The following is a 14,415-nucleotide window of genomic DNA, read 5'->3' on the forward strand; positions in this document are numbered from 1 at the left end:
TCATATTGATATGAATACATTAATAGTAGGAGATCTTAATATGCCTCTCTCAGTAATAGGTCATCAAAGCAGAAAATCAATAAAGAAACAAGAGCATTGAATGACACATTGGACCAGATGGACCTCATAGATATATACAAAACTTTACACCCTAAAACAACAGAATACTCATTCTTCTCAAGTGCACATGGAACTTTCTCCAGAATAGACCACATACTGGGTCACAAATCAGGGCTCAAATAATTCAGAGATTATTCCCTGCATATTCTCTGATCACAATGCTTTGAAACTGGAGCTCAATCACAAGGAAAAGTTCAGAAGGAACTCAAACACCTGGAAGCTAAAGACCACCTTGCTTAAGAATGTTTGGATCAAGCAGGAGATCAAAAAAGAACTTAAACAATTCATGGAAACCAATGAGAATGAAGACACTTCGGTCCAAAACCTATGGGATACAGCAAAGGCAGTCCTAAGGGGGAAATACATAGCCATCCAAGCCTCCCTCAAAAAAAAATAGAAAAATCCAGAATACACCAGCTGTCTCTGCACCTTAAAGAACTGGAGAATCAACAACAAATTAAGCCAACTCCACACACAAGAAGGGAAATAATCAAGATTAGAGCAGAGATCAATGAGATAGAAACTAGAGATACAGTAGAACGTATAAATGAAACTAGAAGCTGGTTTTTTGAAAGACTCAATAAGATCAATAAACCATTGGCCACACTAATCCAAAAGAAAAGAGAGAAAGCTCAAATTAATAAAATTATAAATGAAAGGGAGAGATCACAACTAACACCAAGGAAATAGAAACAACCATCAGAAGTTATTATCAACCATTATATGCCAATAAGCTAAGCAACCTAGATGAAATGGATGCATTCCTGGGAAACTATTAACTCCCAAAATTGAACCAGGAAGAAATTGACAACCTGAATAGACCGATACCTAGTAACGAGATTGAAGCAGTGATCAAAAACCTCCCAAAAAACAAGAGCCCAGGACCGAACAGATTCCCTGGGGAATTCTACCAAACTTTCAAAGAAGAAATAACACCTATTCTCCTGAAGCTGTTTCAAAAAATTGAAGCAGAAGGAAAACTTCCAGACTCTTTTTATGAAGCAAGCATTACCCTGATCCCCAAACCAGGCAAAGACCCCACCAAAAAGGAGAATTTCAGACCAATATCACTGATGAATATGGATGCTAAGATTCTCAACAAGATCCTAGCAAACAGGATCCAACAGCACATTAAAAAGATTATCCACCATGACCAGGTGGGATTCATCCCTGGATTACAAAGATGGTTCAACATTCTCATATCAATCAATGTGATAGAACAAATCAATAAGAGAAGAGAGAAGAATCACATGGTCCTCTCAATTGATGCAGAAAAAGCATTTGACAAAGTCCAGCATCCGTTCCTGATTAAAACGCTTCAAAGTATAGGGATAGAGGGAACATTCCTGAACTTCATAAAATCTATCTATGAAAAACCCACAGCAAATATCATCCTCAATGGGAATTAAAAATTTTTAATGCTAAAAAAGAATAAGTACTAATATGATGAGAGGTTAGATATCAAAAATAGATGTTTTTATTTTATACTGTAATGATAAATATTATGAGAATAAGGTAACTTTATGTAATGTTTATTAATATCCACTATGAAGACCTATATTAAGTTCTGAAGATACCAAAAACAGTTAAGATTCAGTCTTTGACCTTGCAGAGGTCCTATTCTAGGGAAGACCACAGCAGGGCAGAAAAAGCAATAAAATGTTAGAGATGAATAAGTTACAAAGAGGGTATAAAGGAGGCAGTGTTCAAGTCTATCTGTTAGGTTTGGGCAGTCAGGAAAGTTTTGTAGCATTGGAGATACCTGAGTTGAGTAGCAAAAGACAGGTGGATGTTTCCCAGACCCATAAAGAGGGAAAACCACTAAAAGTAAATGGTGCATGCTAAAACAACGTGGCATGTCTGGTTATTGGGTGTAAAGATAAAGGAAAGGGTAGACAGGTAAGCAGGGGAAGAGCATTAATAGCATATGGTGATTTTTACAGAAAGTTATGGGGACAGCACAATACTAAGTAGTTAGGAACCTGGAGTCAGACTTCCTGATTTAAATCTTGGGCATAGAATTTACTCGTAATGTAACCTATCTCAAATTACTTACTATCTCTATATTTCAGTTTCTTCAATTGTAAAATAGGGAAAATAATGTAAAATCTTTAAATAATCATTGTCATAATTAAATGAGATTATGTATGTCAATACCTGGCACAGTTTGTAGGCTGTTTTAATGGACTTTAGTCTTAGTTATTATAACTTCCATTCTTATTAAGATAGGGTTTTGAAAGATAGATGGCAGCAAAAAATAAAGTAATAAATATCATGTCATTTATTCAGTCTACAAATATTTGAGACTGTGGAAGAAACTAGAATTACTGTAATGAACAAGACAAACTGCTCCTTCCCTCAAGATAATTACATTCTAGATGGGAGTACAAATATTATAAAGATGAAGAGAGATATTAAAATATTAAAAGGAGGCAGAAAAAAACTGGCATCACCTGGGAACTTGTTATAAATACCATTTTTCAGAATCTATTACAGACCTACTGAATTGAAAACTCTATGAGTAAATCCCAGCAATCTGCATTTGAACAAATACTCCAGCTGACTCTGATGCAAGCTAAAGTTTGAGAATCATTGCACAAGGCTTTCATTACAAGTTTAATGGAGGGAGTTCTTTTTTTTGGGGGGGGGAGTTCTTTAATGCAGTTTAAAACACCCCAACACCACCTGGAATGAAGCCCTTGAACAATACTTACTCCACATACTCTTATGGTGCCTTCAGCTTTTCATGTTTTTTTCTGCTGACTAATTTAGGTTAAAAGACCTTGTTTTTTAAATTGAATCTTGGTAAAATTTTAAGGAAGAAATCAATAGCTAATTACAGTCTGTTTGATTTCTCCTCTTCACTACCCTCAGGGGGATAGACTATGGGCCTTTTGCCTCCAGCAAGGGGTTCCATGTTCATCCAAAGGGGCAAAGAGAGGTCCCTACCCAAAGACCCGGAGTGAGCGCCAGCAGTACACACAGGCTGACTCTGCCAAGAATACATTCTGAGGATCATGCCTACCATCCATCTACTTACCTGGACTTAAAGTACCTATATCTACTAAGGAAAGTAGATTCGGTTAATTGCAGAGCCTTTAATTTTGTGATTAGGTGGGCATACAAATTGATACAATACTACCTGTAGTCGTTTTTCCGTCCCTTCTGAATAATACTTAACTTTTATCTCGAATATATGTTGAAGAACTATTTAATGAAGATTCATTAGAAGGAATGTCAAGGGGCAACTGGGTGGCTCAGTCTGTTAGGCATCTGACTCTTGGTTTCAACTCAGGGTCCTGGGATCAAGCCCTGCATCTGCTTGAAGATTGTCTTGCTCTCCCTCTGCCCCTCCCCCACTCTCTAAATCAATATATCAATCAGTCAATCTTTAAAAAAAAATTTAAGGGATACCAAATGGTTAACTTGCCCAGAGCTACCACAAGTCCAACTCAGGCCAGACAGACTGGTGATGTGTTCTTGGTCCATCTCTGGGACTGCCCACCTCAAAGGAAAGTTAAGCTGCTGACCTCACTGAAAGTTTAAGCAAGAGTTTCCCATGAACACAGCATCTTTGAGGCTGAATCTAATCTAGAGGTAACCTTCATCCCTATAGTTTGTTCATAAGGGGTTTTTTTGGCACTTGGAGGATGTTTTCCTATAAACACCTTGTTATCTATAGTCATTAGGTAACCAGATCAAACCATGCTGTGCCTGCAGAAGAGCATTAATAGTGCTGCTTTTAACAGACATAATCACTATCTGTATAGGACAAAGAAGAATGCATTTGGATGCCAAGAATACATCTCTCTTCCTAATAATAGGGTCACTGAAAGCAGCGTTTGGCTACTTAGCATTGGACCAGGGGAAGGGTAGAGGAGAAAGGAAGATGTATTCCTTCAGTAAGGGTGTGGTATTTTTTACACTTCTACCTCTCTATAGTGGATGAAAATGCTTGATACCAAACATAAGAAGTCTGTCTGAGTGTTCTACTCTGGAAACTGCAGGCATTTTGATGGGTGAGCAGAGATGGAGGAGTAGATCAAGCTCCAGGTCATTTTAAAATCAAGGGGTGGGGGGTGCTGCTTGTTTGGCAGCATTTGAAAGTGGTCCTAAAGTAAATTCCCAAGTGGAGATATTGACCTTTTCTTTAGATGAAGGACAAAAAAGTGATTGGCAGCTGGAAAATCTTTTATACGTATAGTTGGAATGTTGGAAATCAATATGGGATCCCTAATATTCTAATGTAAATTCAGTAGCATGCCTGGAGTTTGTTTTAGAACCAATCCATGATAAAAATGCTCCCGATGACACTTTGCCATGAGGAATGGAGGATTTCACAGGTCCAAGGTCCCCCTTGGTATCTGACCAAGGTTAGATCATGTAGAGGGAAACAAAGGTAAGGGTTGTTTGCTGCAGAGCCAAGAAATACCTCATGACACAGTGGCACTCATTGAGGTAGAAGGCATCTATCTCAACAGATTTTTCAGTATGGGAAACCCGTTATTTGGGGGAACAGATGTTGAAGATAATAAGGAAAGATGAGAATGATTAATTTTCAAGCTTCAAATGGTTGACTAATTGCCCTTTATGTATGCTTCTTATGAGCTCTCAAAATGGGGTAAATGGAGAAAACTGGAGGTAGAAAGAGGTTAAATGAGTAGGCCAACGGACCACAAAGGGGTAGAGCTGGGTTGTGAACCCATGCATTCTGATTCCAGAATCTCCATCCTTAATCAGCTAAACTTCCATAAACTTAACTGTCTCTGAGTCTCTGGATTGATGGACAAGAGTACATAGCAGCTTTGTGCAGTCAAGCCTCTCACAGATCCTCTGTTTTCTAAACGTTGCATTTAACCTTGGTTATCTGGCAAAGTCAGATATGCTTGCAGTGAGTTAGAGGGAATTTTTGATGCTTTGGTTTAATTTGGAATAATTCCGTTGGACTCTATTTCTCCTCACTGCTCTCTGCTTATTTTTTCTACCTTACCATCACTGCATCTTTTAAAGAGAATATTAATTCCCAAACCTACTGTGTATTTGTACATGTCTTTAAAATGAAAGAATTCTCAGGTGATTCTAGTATCTATGTTTGTAAATGATAGGTAATGACTATTGCCTGATGGGTTTTTAAAAAGCAATTTGTTTGTAAGTGACTTCTGACTCCTTGGGTCAAAGAATTATATAAATTAAAACAGAAGCAAAAGATTCTTCCATAACACCAGTTATTACTGGGGAAAAAAAGAACATGCCTTCAATAAGAACCAGGGAGATCAAAGGGCAAATGCATTCAATTGAGTGAAACTAATAAATTATTGGAAAACTCTTTCCAAGTAGAAGAAAATGTCATATACATAAACAACAGCTTTATTACTAACTTTAAAAGAATACAGAACTTCTCACATTGTAGCCTATCAAAATCATCTTTCAACCATTTTTATTCAGAAACAATGACTTACTACAATGTTTATATAGAAACTGAAATTCCCAGGGCAGAATAAGCATTTATTTCATTGATGGAACTCTGGAAGCCTTAAAGGCATTAGATTGAGATGGTGCAAGCAGCTCTTGGCCTTCTCACAAATGAGATCAAGACGTTCCCAGGAGAATTACAAGAAGAACGGATGTCTGATCTGAAGGGGAAGTTGACAATAGATCAGAATCTACATAGTAGACATATATTATTTAAAGCTTGGGCTTTATATAGTATCATAGATTTTAAGCTCTACTCCCTAAGAACCAGAACCATATGGCTTTTAAATCTGACTAGTGACATCCTAACAATTGATAAAGAAAGGCCCTCTCATTTCATATTCAGACAGATTAAAAGAATCGAAGACTTCTTGCTACCCTTTGGTTGTTCAAAGCTTTTCACCTTCCTCCAAATACTTCATGCTCCAAAAGTCCTGATCCTATATAATTACCAAGTTAAATCTTAGCTTCCTGAAGTCAGACATTTCCAGCCAATGTGCCAGAAATAGATTACAAGTATGTTAAATGATTGTTTCCTTCTTCAGTCCTTAGGGTGGCTAGGGAGGGTCTCAGGGCAGTAGTTTCCAGCCATGAGTTGCTTTAGCAATCAACTCTAGCATAATTAATATACAAATATTTTCTATGCATGAGGTGACATTTTCTTTAAGTTGTTGAAAAACTGTCCTGAGTATTGCAGAAAGATGCTCTTATTATGAGATTATCTAAAACTGTTTTCGGAACCTTCTGAAATAGTGCCGTGTACCTAGTAAGTGAAGTAAAAATGCTTATTTTTAAAAAATACATACAATTGAAGCTATTATTTAAAAACATTTACACTAAGGTATGAATGACTGATAAGTTCAATACAACATGAAGACATTTGCAATCTAATAAAGGATCTTAGTAATCTTAACTCATTTCTTTTTTTTTTTTTAAAGATTTTATTTATTTATTTGACAGAGAGAGATCACAAGTAGGCAGAGAGGCAGGCAGAGAGAGAGGAGGAAGCAGGCTCCCTGCTGAGCAGAGAGCCCAATGCGGGACTCGATCCTAGGACCCTGAGATCATGACCTGAGCCAAAGGCAGTTACTTAACCCACTGAGCCACCCAGGCACCCTATCTGAACTCATTTCTAATTGAGAAACCACAGCTTCTCCTCCCCCAGCAACAGCTCATTGTCCCCAGCCATGGGGTCAGCATTCTCCACCATTCCCTGCCTTGCAAACTAGTCTCATACAATGTGAAATGCACAGAATCAATATTGTTTCTTAGCAGGAAGTCTTGTGTCACTTATACCTCTCTATCCTAACACCTTTCCAAGTGACTTCATATCTCTTTTTTTTTTTTTTTAAAGATTTTATTTATTTATTTGACAGAGGGAAATTACAAGTACACTGAGAGGCAGGCAGAGAGAGAGAGAGAGAAGGAAGCAGGCTCCCTGCTGAGCAGAGAGCCCGATGCGGGACTCGATCCCAGGACCCTGAGATCATGACCTGAGCCGAAGGCAGCGGCTTAACCCACTGAGCCACCCAGGCGCCCCGTGACTTCATATCTCATGGGGCTTGGTAAAAATAGCATTTTTGGAGGGAGAAGTGAATGTTGACAAAAACTTAACAGATATTCTAAATCAAGGAATCATAGATCCATGACTGCAGGGGATTGCTTACGTACCATCAATTATCACAGAAGCACATAACCTCTTAAGGACTTCAAGTTATTTTCCCACCATAGGCAACAGATTTGCACAAGTGTTTGTTGAATGGATAACATATAAATCAACAAATAATCAAATTCTGGTTGGTTCACAACTATCGTTAAGGAACAGAGTAAAACAATTTGGTCTTTGCATAGTGCTTTAGTCTAACTAAAAAGTTAAAAACAATGTAGCAATCAGCAATTATACCAAAACATCATAATGTGATATTTGAGAGCTGGGAATCATGGTACAGTCCTGTTTTGGAAAGTCAAATGTACAAATTTTTCAGTTTATGGTCCCAAAATGAATTCCCAAAATTAGATCTAAAATTGGTACCGAAATAAATACTAGTATCAGTTACATAGAGAAGTTTCAAGTGTGCCTTGATTCAAGAGAATCATCTATATTTTTTTTAAATTTTCAGTGCCTACAGTTTTTTGCATATATATCATCTCTGGGAAAAAATATCTATTGCAAAGAGTTTGACTTTATATATGAATTCTGTGCACAGATTAGCTGCTCCTGAGTCACCCAGGAGGCTCTGGGGAGAGCTAGGTGGCACTGAATTTGATCATAGACGACAGAATCATATTTTAAAAAGAATTCTCCCAGCAATGCAGCCACGTAGCAGAGGTTTGCCACTTTTCTTTTCAGTGTTGGCTGCAAACAGCACACTCCTCTTCAGGCTGTCAGCGCTCTTGGAGCAAAGTAAGGAAGGTGAAACAGAATAAAGGGATTGGACCCTACCAGATGCTCGTGTAAGACACAGGCCCATCTGACATTACTTGCACTGCTAGCTCATTTCTTAAACCCTTCCCCAGACAAAACCTTCTGTGAGTATACCACGTCGCAGACTCAAGGTGTAGCTACAGCGGTGATGCCATTTAATCAGAATTCTAAAGCATCGGCCCTACAAGGAGCTGTGAGAGGACTGCTATGGCCTCATACACGGGGCAGGGAAGAAGTACAGCCAAGGGCAAACTCAGCTGTTACGTCCGGCCTTGCAACCAGCCTCGCATCCCTTCCACTGCAGAAAGGAGCCCCTCTTGTGTCTCTGCAGCTTTAGGGGGCCTCTGTGGGAGGAGGCAGCGCGATGCCTGTGGCCATTCTGGAGAGCTGCGGGAGAGAGTCCGGGGTAACACCCTAGGCTGAGGTGCTTAGTCTTCTTGGCATCCAGTGGACATGGACGAATTCGTTGCTAAATGGAAGCAAAATCCCCTCTGGCTTGCTTTTGGCTTGTTTATGGTCTTTCCCTTGTTATTTAGGAGCTAATTAGGCAGTCTGCCCAGTGTCTCTGCTCCCAAGCCGGGTTCTGCCTGCTCTCTGACCATTTGCCTGCCTGCTATTTCTGTCAGCACACAGAGGTCAGCAAGAGAAGGCATCAGACTTTAATAGGCCTCCTCTCCCACTTGTTAGCATCAGTGAAAACATCTTTTCAGAATGTTTCATATTTCGCTATCGAGGATTTGGGCATTTGGGGATTATTTATGGATTTCATTAGTCACTTTATTCCATTCACTTTTTTTTTTAATTTTTAATTTTTTATAAACAGAGCCGGGGCTTGCCTATATCCTGAACACAACTTCAAATTTGTGGAGGGGTCTTCTGCCCTGAAGAACTGCACACGTTCAGCTCATCAATCTGTCCGTGGCAAACAATGGCGGGTGACCAAGTACAGAAGGAAGCCAAGAAGTGCTTGTGTAGAATTAGAAGGTAGGATGGGTGGAAAAGTGTTAAACTGTAGGAACATCTCCCTCTGAACAATAGAGTTCTATCTGAAAAGTTCTTTCAGATACATTTCTAAACATGAAGTTATGTTCTAAACCCATCAGAGGAGTTGACAACTCAAGGTACACCCTGTTATGGGCTCTTTCCCAGGTGCAACGTATTTTTGGAAGGAAATAATTCCCTCCCCATTCATTGTTTTTATGAATATGAATTTGAATATATTGAGAGTTGTCTTCAAACAGCTGTGTAGCTCAGTCTGCCAAGACGCTTTTCATTGACTACCTGGTAGATGAACAGACTCATTCTTAAGCAGAGGAGGGCTTATTGTAAATTGGACATGGGTTTTTAATTGGCCACACCTGATTAGGTTCCTACACTTCTTGTACACTCATTCTCTGTATATAGGAGAAAAGCAAATGGGCCTGTTCGTACAGCCAGGTTTAGAAGCTTCTGCTTTATGTAATGTTTAATCTATTGGTTATTGTGTTTCTGTATACTTGGGTTGTATTGGTTTTTAAGTCTCTAAATCTAATATCTTTGCAAACACTTTAATCAGTTGCCTACCGAGTTTTCATTTAGACCCAACAAGTTGGAGTAAGCTCATTCTCATTTATAAATTTCCTTCTCTTTTCTGCGGTTTATACCTCCTCTTTGCTCTTCTATCCCTAGACAGAAGCAGTGATTTTAGTTCCCATTTTCCAGATGATTGCTCTGTCTCTGTCTTTGCTATCATTTGTGCAGATGGCTTCAGATTTCCAGCACCAACGTACAGTACCATGAAAAATAAGCCAAAAAAATAATTGCAAGTGTTTAAGTATCATAAAGCTGATTTTGCCTACAGTTTTAGTTTCTCTTGGCCCACTGTCTGACATCCATTAGGTATACTCGGAATATTCTGGCCCTGGACACAAAGGCAGGGATTTCCTTTTTAGACTGGTTGTAGTATTTACTGTCAGAGATGATAGCAACAAGAAGAAGGGCATCATGCCTGGCCGAGGCTCTTGGCTCATGACTGTTCCCTGGCTTTGGTATTCATTCTCACCCCTCTACCTAAGATGAGAAATCATATCTTGACTACCTGCCTAATCCCCAGAGCAGGCCTGGTGCTTCTCCACCCTTAAGAATGCTAGCTGTGTGCCTTTTAGAAGAGAAGACCTGTAGAAGCTTATGCCATTGGTAAGCACTGCCTTTTACCCACAGCACCGTCTGCTTCTAGCTTCAGACTACCAAGGGCAGTCTGTTAGCATGCTCACCAAGCCTCAAGAATTTTCTGTTCTACTGAAAGCATCTCCTGAGGCCACCTTGTTAAAGAATTTAATTTCATAATCAGTTTCCCAGAATCAATATTTCTTTTCCTATTTCCCTTTGCTTGGACATAATGTGATTAGAACAAAGAGCTCTCATGCTTTAGGACTTAGCAGAATTGTTGCTAAAGAAAACACTGTCCAGCAGTCCTCCTCCCACATGTGAATTCTGCTATTCCCCTTTCCACGTGGGCATCACAATGGCTGTGAGGGCTAGGGACCTCAGCCAAGCAGTCTTGGAATTGGGGCTCTTGGAAACCATACATGTTCTTGAGGGGCCACTAGAAGGGGCAACTTGTACCAGGATTTATGTTGCTCCATATCTTCTGTAACAGGCACATGTCCCATCTTTCTCATCTCTGCCTGGAGACATTCTTTGGGAGATGGTGGCCTTATGCAGTAGGTGTGACATATTCTGGGTCATTCAAAGAAATATTTGTATTTATCTAATTTCAGTGAAGAGTGCTAAAATTCATCAGGGTTTTCCGTCTGTTAGGAAACAAAGGACATTCTGTAAGGTTTTTCTCTGATTCCTCAATCAGTAGGAAGAGATTAATACTTGAAAATATTTGCATTAGATGATCAAGTAAGACAAATTGCTTATAGCCACCCAGGTTAGAAAGATTGGAATTTAATAAGACAAGCAATCAGAGGCTGAATTGGATGGCTAAAGGGTTTCCATTCCTTTCTAGAATAATCAGAGATTTGAATGAGGCACAAACAGAAAAATTATTGTAAAAAAAAAAAAAAAGAAAGAAAGAAAAGAAAAAGGTATGGCAAGCCACGTGCCCCTTTAAAAGACACAAAATATCTTTGTATGGATTTTGTGAATATATGTATGGTAAAATCTTTATTAAAACTATGAAATAAGCAATTAATTTGGGAAAGGGTTAATGCCAGAATATTTTAGCTTTATCCCCTCCCCGCAGCATAATTCAAAAACTGTTTTTAGTTCTTTTCCTTCCCTTTATAAACTCAAATTCTTAATTGAAAAGCCATCAGTGTTATTCAGTATGAATGAGATAATTACACTTGGGTCAGATGTAGGGTTGGGTTGCTTTGAATGGTTGAAAAGATTCTCCGTCTTAGTTCTTATCTATTTGTTCCCTGAAGGATTTCTGTATCTCTTTGGGCAAACCAGGCAGAAGCAGCAGCAATAATCTTATTTACAAAGGGGGCAGAAGGGCAGAAGATTGGAGGCCTCAAGGGCTAGTGTTCAATACTATCTCTGTCATCCTGAGATCAGAGGGTTTGCCCCAGCCCAGGTGAATAATGACCAGCAACACTTTGTGACTGATGACTGCTCTGTTTCACCAGCTAATTGATGTCCCTCAGTTCCTAGTGAATAATGCTCTTTTGAGCAGTGACAGTAATGCCATCAGGAAGGAAAATATGCAGCCAGCTAATGGGGAAACAGGATATTGACCCCCACCACCCCCACCACTGGGTGCTCTACTGGGCCAAGCATGAAGTGATACTCCTACATACATATACAGTGCTTTGTAAAAATCTCTTTGAATATGCAGAATTAGGGAGGAGGTTTCCTAAACATTGACCTTTTTTGCCTAATATTATAAATCTGTTCAGGCCCCTGAAAGTCACAGTGAAGTGCATCAAGAGAAATAAATCTCTTAAATATTTATGGCCCTTGGTGATCTGGCCCCTGGCCCTCATTCTTATTATTCTCCTATGGGTGTAATGAACTGACCACATGAGAGTGCGTGTCATTCTCTGGACATATCATGCTCTCTGAAATCTCTCACCTGCCTCCCCCCCACCCCACCACTATTTCTCTCCATATAATATTCCTTATCTCCATCTTCTCTATAACATTCTTTATCTTGCCTTTCCTCTTTCCCTGGATAGCTCCCACATGGTCTTCAATATTCGGCTTCAGTATTCAGTATTCCTAAGTCAGTTACTTGTGCCCTTTCTGGTTTCCCATAAGCTCCTCTATTTTAGCACTGACTGCATTGCATTGAGATTACCCGTTTTAAGTGTTCACCTTCTTTCATTAGATGTTAAGTAATTTGATGACTTATCATGAAGGCATAGCATTTTAACCATAGCATTGTTGCTTGAAGTGAACAGAATACATTTACAGTACAGTTTGCTAGATGAAAATTGCCCTGGAGCTATCAATTCAGTAATGTAGTAACTAAGCAAATCCGAACTCTACCACTTAATAGTTGGATGACCTTGTGCAGATTGCTGTCTGTCAAATGGGAATCATAATACTTCACAGTCTGGTTAAGAGGTTTAAATGAGATGATGCACCTCATAATAAGTGGGGTACATGCTACCTGTTATTATCTGTGCCAGGTACAAGGTAGATTCTCAGTAAACACTTGCTAACTTATATTTTACAATTTTAACAAGTCACATTTCATTGACTGATAGAGCATTATTTCCTAGATTCCTTGTTCTATATACAAGTTAAAAATAAAACAAGGGTGTTTTTTTTAATTGAAAGAATTAAAATGAAAACTTTGCTCAAGGAAGTGACCAAAGAGCTGGGAAAGTCACTATTGTCAGTGGGATAAGGAATATATTCATAGCATTCAGATCTGGGGATAAAGTAAATCAAACTTCTCCTTAGCCACTGTTTCAGGTTCCCAAAGTGAGTGATGAATCTTACTAGGCAAGTAATAAAGAAACACAAATTTAATGTATTTTGCCATCCCAATTTGAAAAAATTCTCGAGCTTTGCGCAGTGGCAGTATCGTAGCCAATGAGGTTTATCCGAGGCGCGATTATTGCTAATTGAAAAAGTTCTCGAATTGCTGCCATCTGGAGAATGAAAGAAGGACAAGGCAAGAGCCACACACTTCATTTTATCCCATGCTCCTTTGCAATGTGGTGAGTTGGAAAGATCCAGAATTTAGAACCAAAGGACCTGGGTTGGAGCTCCAGAGAGTCAACATACTACTAACTACTGATGTGAGTTTGAGCAAGATACTTGACTTCTGGGTCCTATGTGTGTGAAAATGCCCTGCAAAACAGTAGAACTTTGGGTATTATTTTTACTAAGCATTCTGGTAAGTAATGGTGATTCTCCTCAACTCTGCATTTTCTAGAACATGGGAAGTCTGCAATAAATACTTGTGGACTGTATGGCTTTAAATGAATAATAAATGAATGACTGGAGTCACTGGGGTTTGATAAAGACACTATGGGCTTTGGAATCAAGAACACCTGAGTTCTAACCTTGGCAATGTGGTATTTCCCTCACTCAGTTTTTATCTCGCCTATATTATAAGGCTAATAATATATACATCATAAAGTTTCTTGAGGATTAAATAATATGTATATTGTATATATAATATATGTATATATATAAATAATATATGTGTATGTGTTATATATGTGCACACATATATGTAGTGCCAATGTAAAGTGCTAACACAATGGAGCTCTTTTATTCCTGATTTTTAGCTCAAGGACTAGTGTAGACATTAACTGAGTCATTAAGATAAAATGAATGCTCTGAACATGGACTATTGCTAATACTTTACGTTATACTATATACTATACATATACATGTATAGCCCTTCACAGTTTTCAAAGCTCTTCAAGACATCTGATATCATCGGATGCTACTGATATTTTCAGAGCTGCACTTTTACTGCTGAGAAAAGCAGATCAGAAATGGTAGCTTGTCCAAGGCTAAACAACTAGATAGTGACTGATCCAGAGGTACATGCTGGGTCTCATAATTTCTTCCCCAGTGTTCTTTGTAGCATAAGAGCTGCCTTGTCGGTCAAAACCAGGTATCTTTAAGATTTGCCAGATTCTCATATCAGTCAAAATGTTGCATACCAGATAAGGAATATTTGAACATATCCAAATGGATCAGGTTTACTTAAGGATGTTAAGAATTCTAATATTGTTATTATGGAGTGGGGTTTTTTGTTTGTTTGTTTTTGAGAGAGACACAGAGAGGGGGAGAGGGGCAGTGGGGGAGAGAGAGAGAGAGAGAGAGAGAACCCCAAGCAGACTCTATGCCCAGTGCAGAGCCCATCATGGGCCTTCATTCCACAACCCTGAGATCATGACCTGAGCAGAAACCAAGAGTGGTGTCTGCCACCCAGACAC

At 39.0% G+C, this 14,415-nt stretch overlaps 1 pseudogene; it reads left to right on the forward strand.

Moving 5' to 3' along the window:
• The first annotated feature begins 13,022 nt into the window (after positions 1-13,022).
• LOC132018924 (U4 spliceosomal RNA) lies at positions 13,023-13,197 on the forward strand (annotated as a pseudogene).
• The last annotated feature ends 1,218 nt before the right edge of the window (positions 13,198-14,415 follow it).

The sequence above is a fragment of the Mustela nigripes genome, chromosome 5 (genome assembly GCF_022355385.1).
Source record: "Mustela nigripes isolate SB6536 chromosome 5, MUSNIG.SB6536, whole genome shotgun sequence".
Lineage (NCBI taxonomy): Eukaryota > Metazoa > Chordata > Mammalia > Carnivora > Mustelidae > Mustela > Mustela nigripes.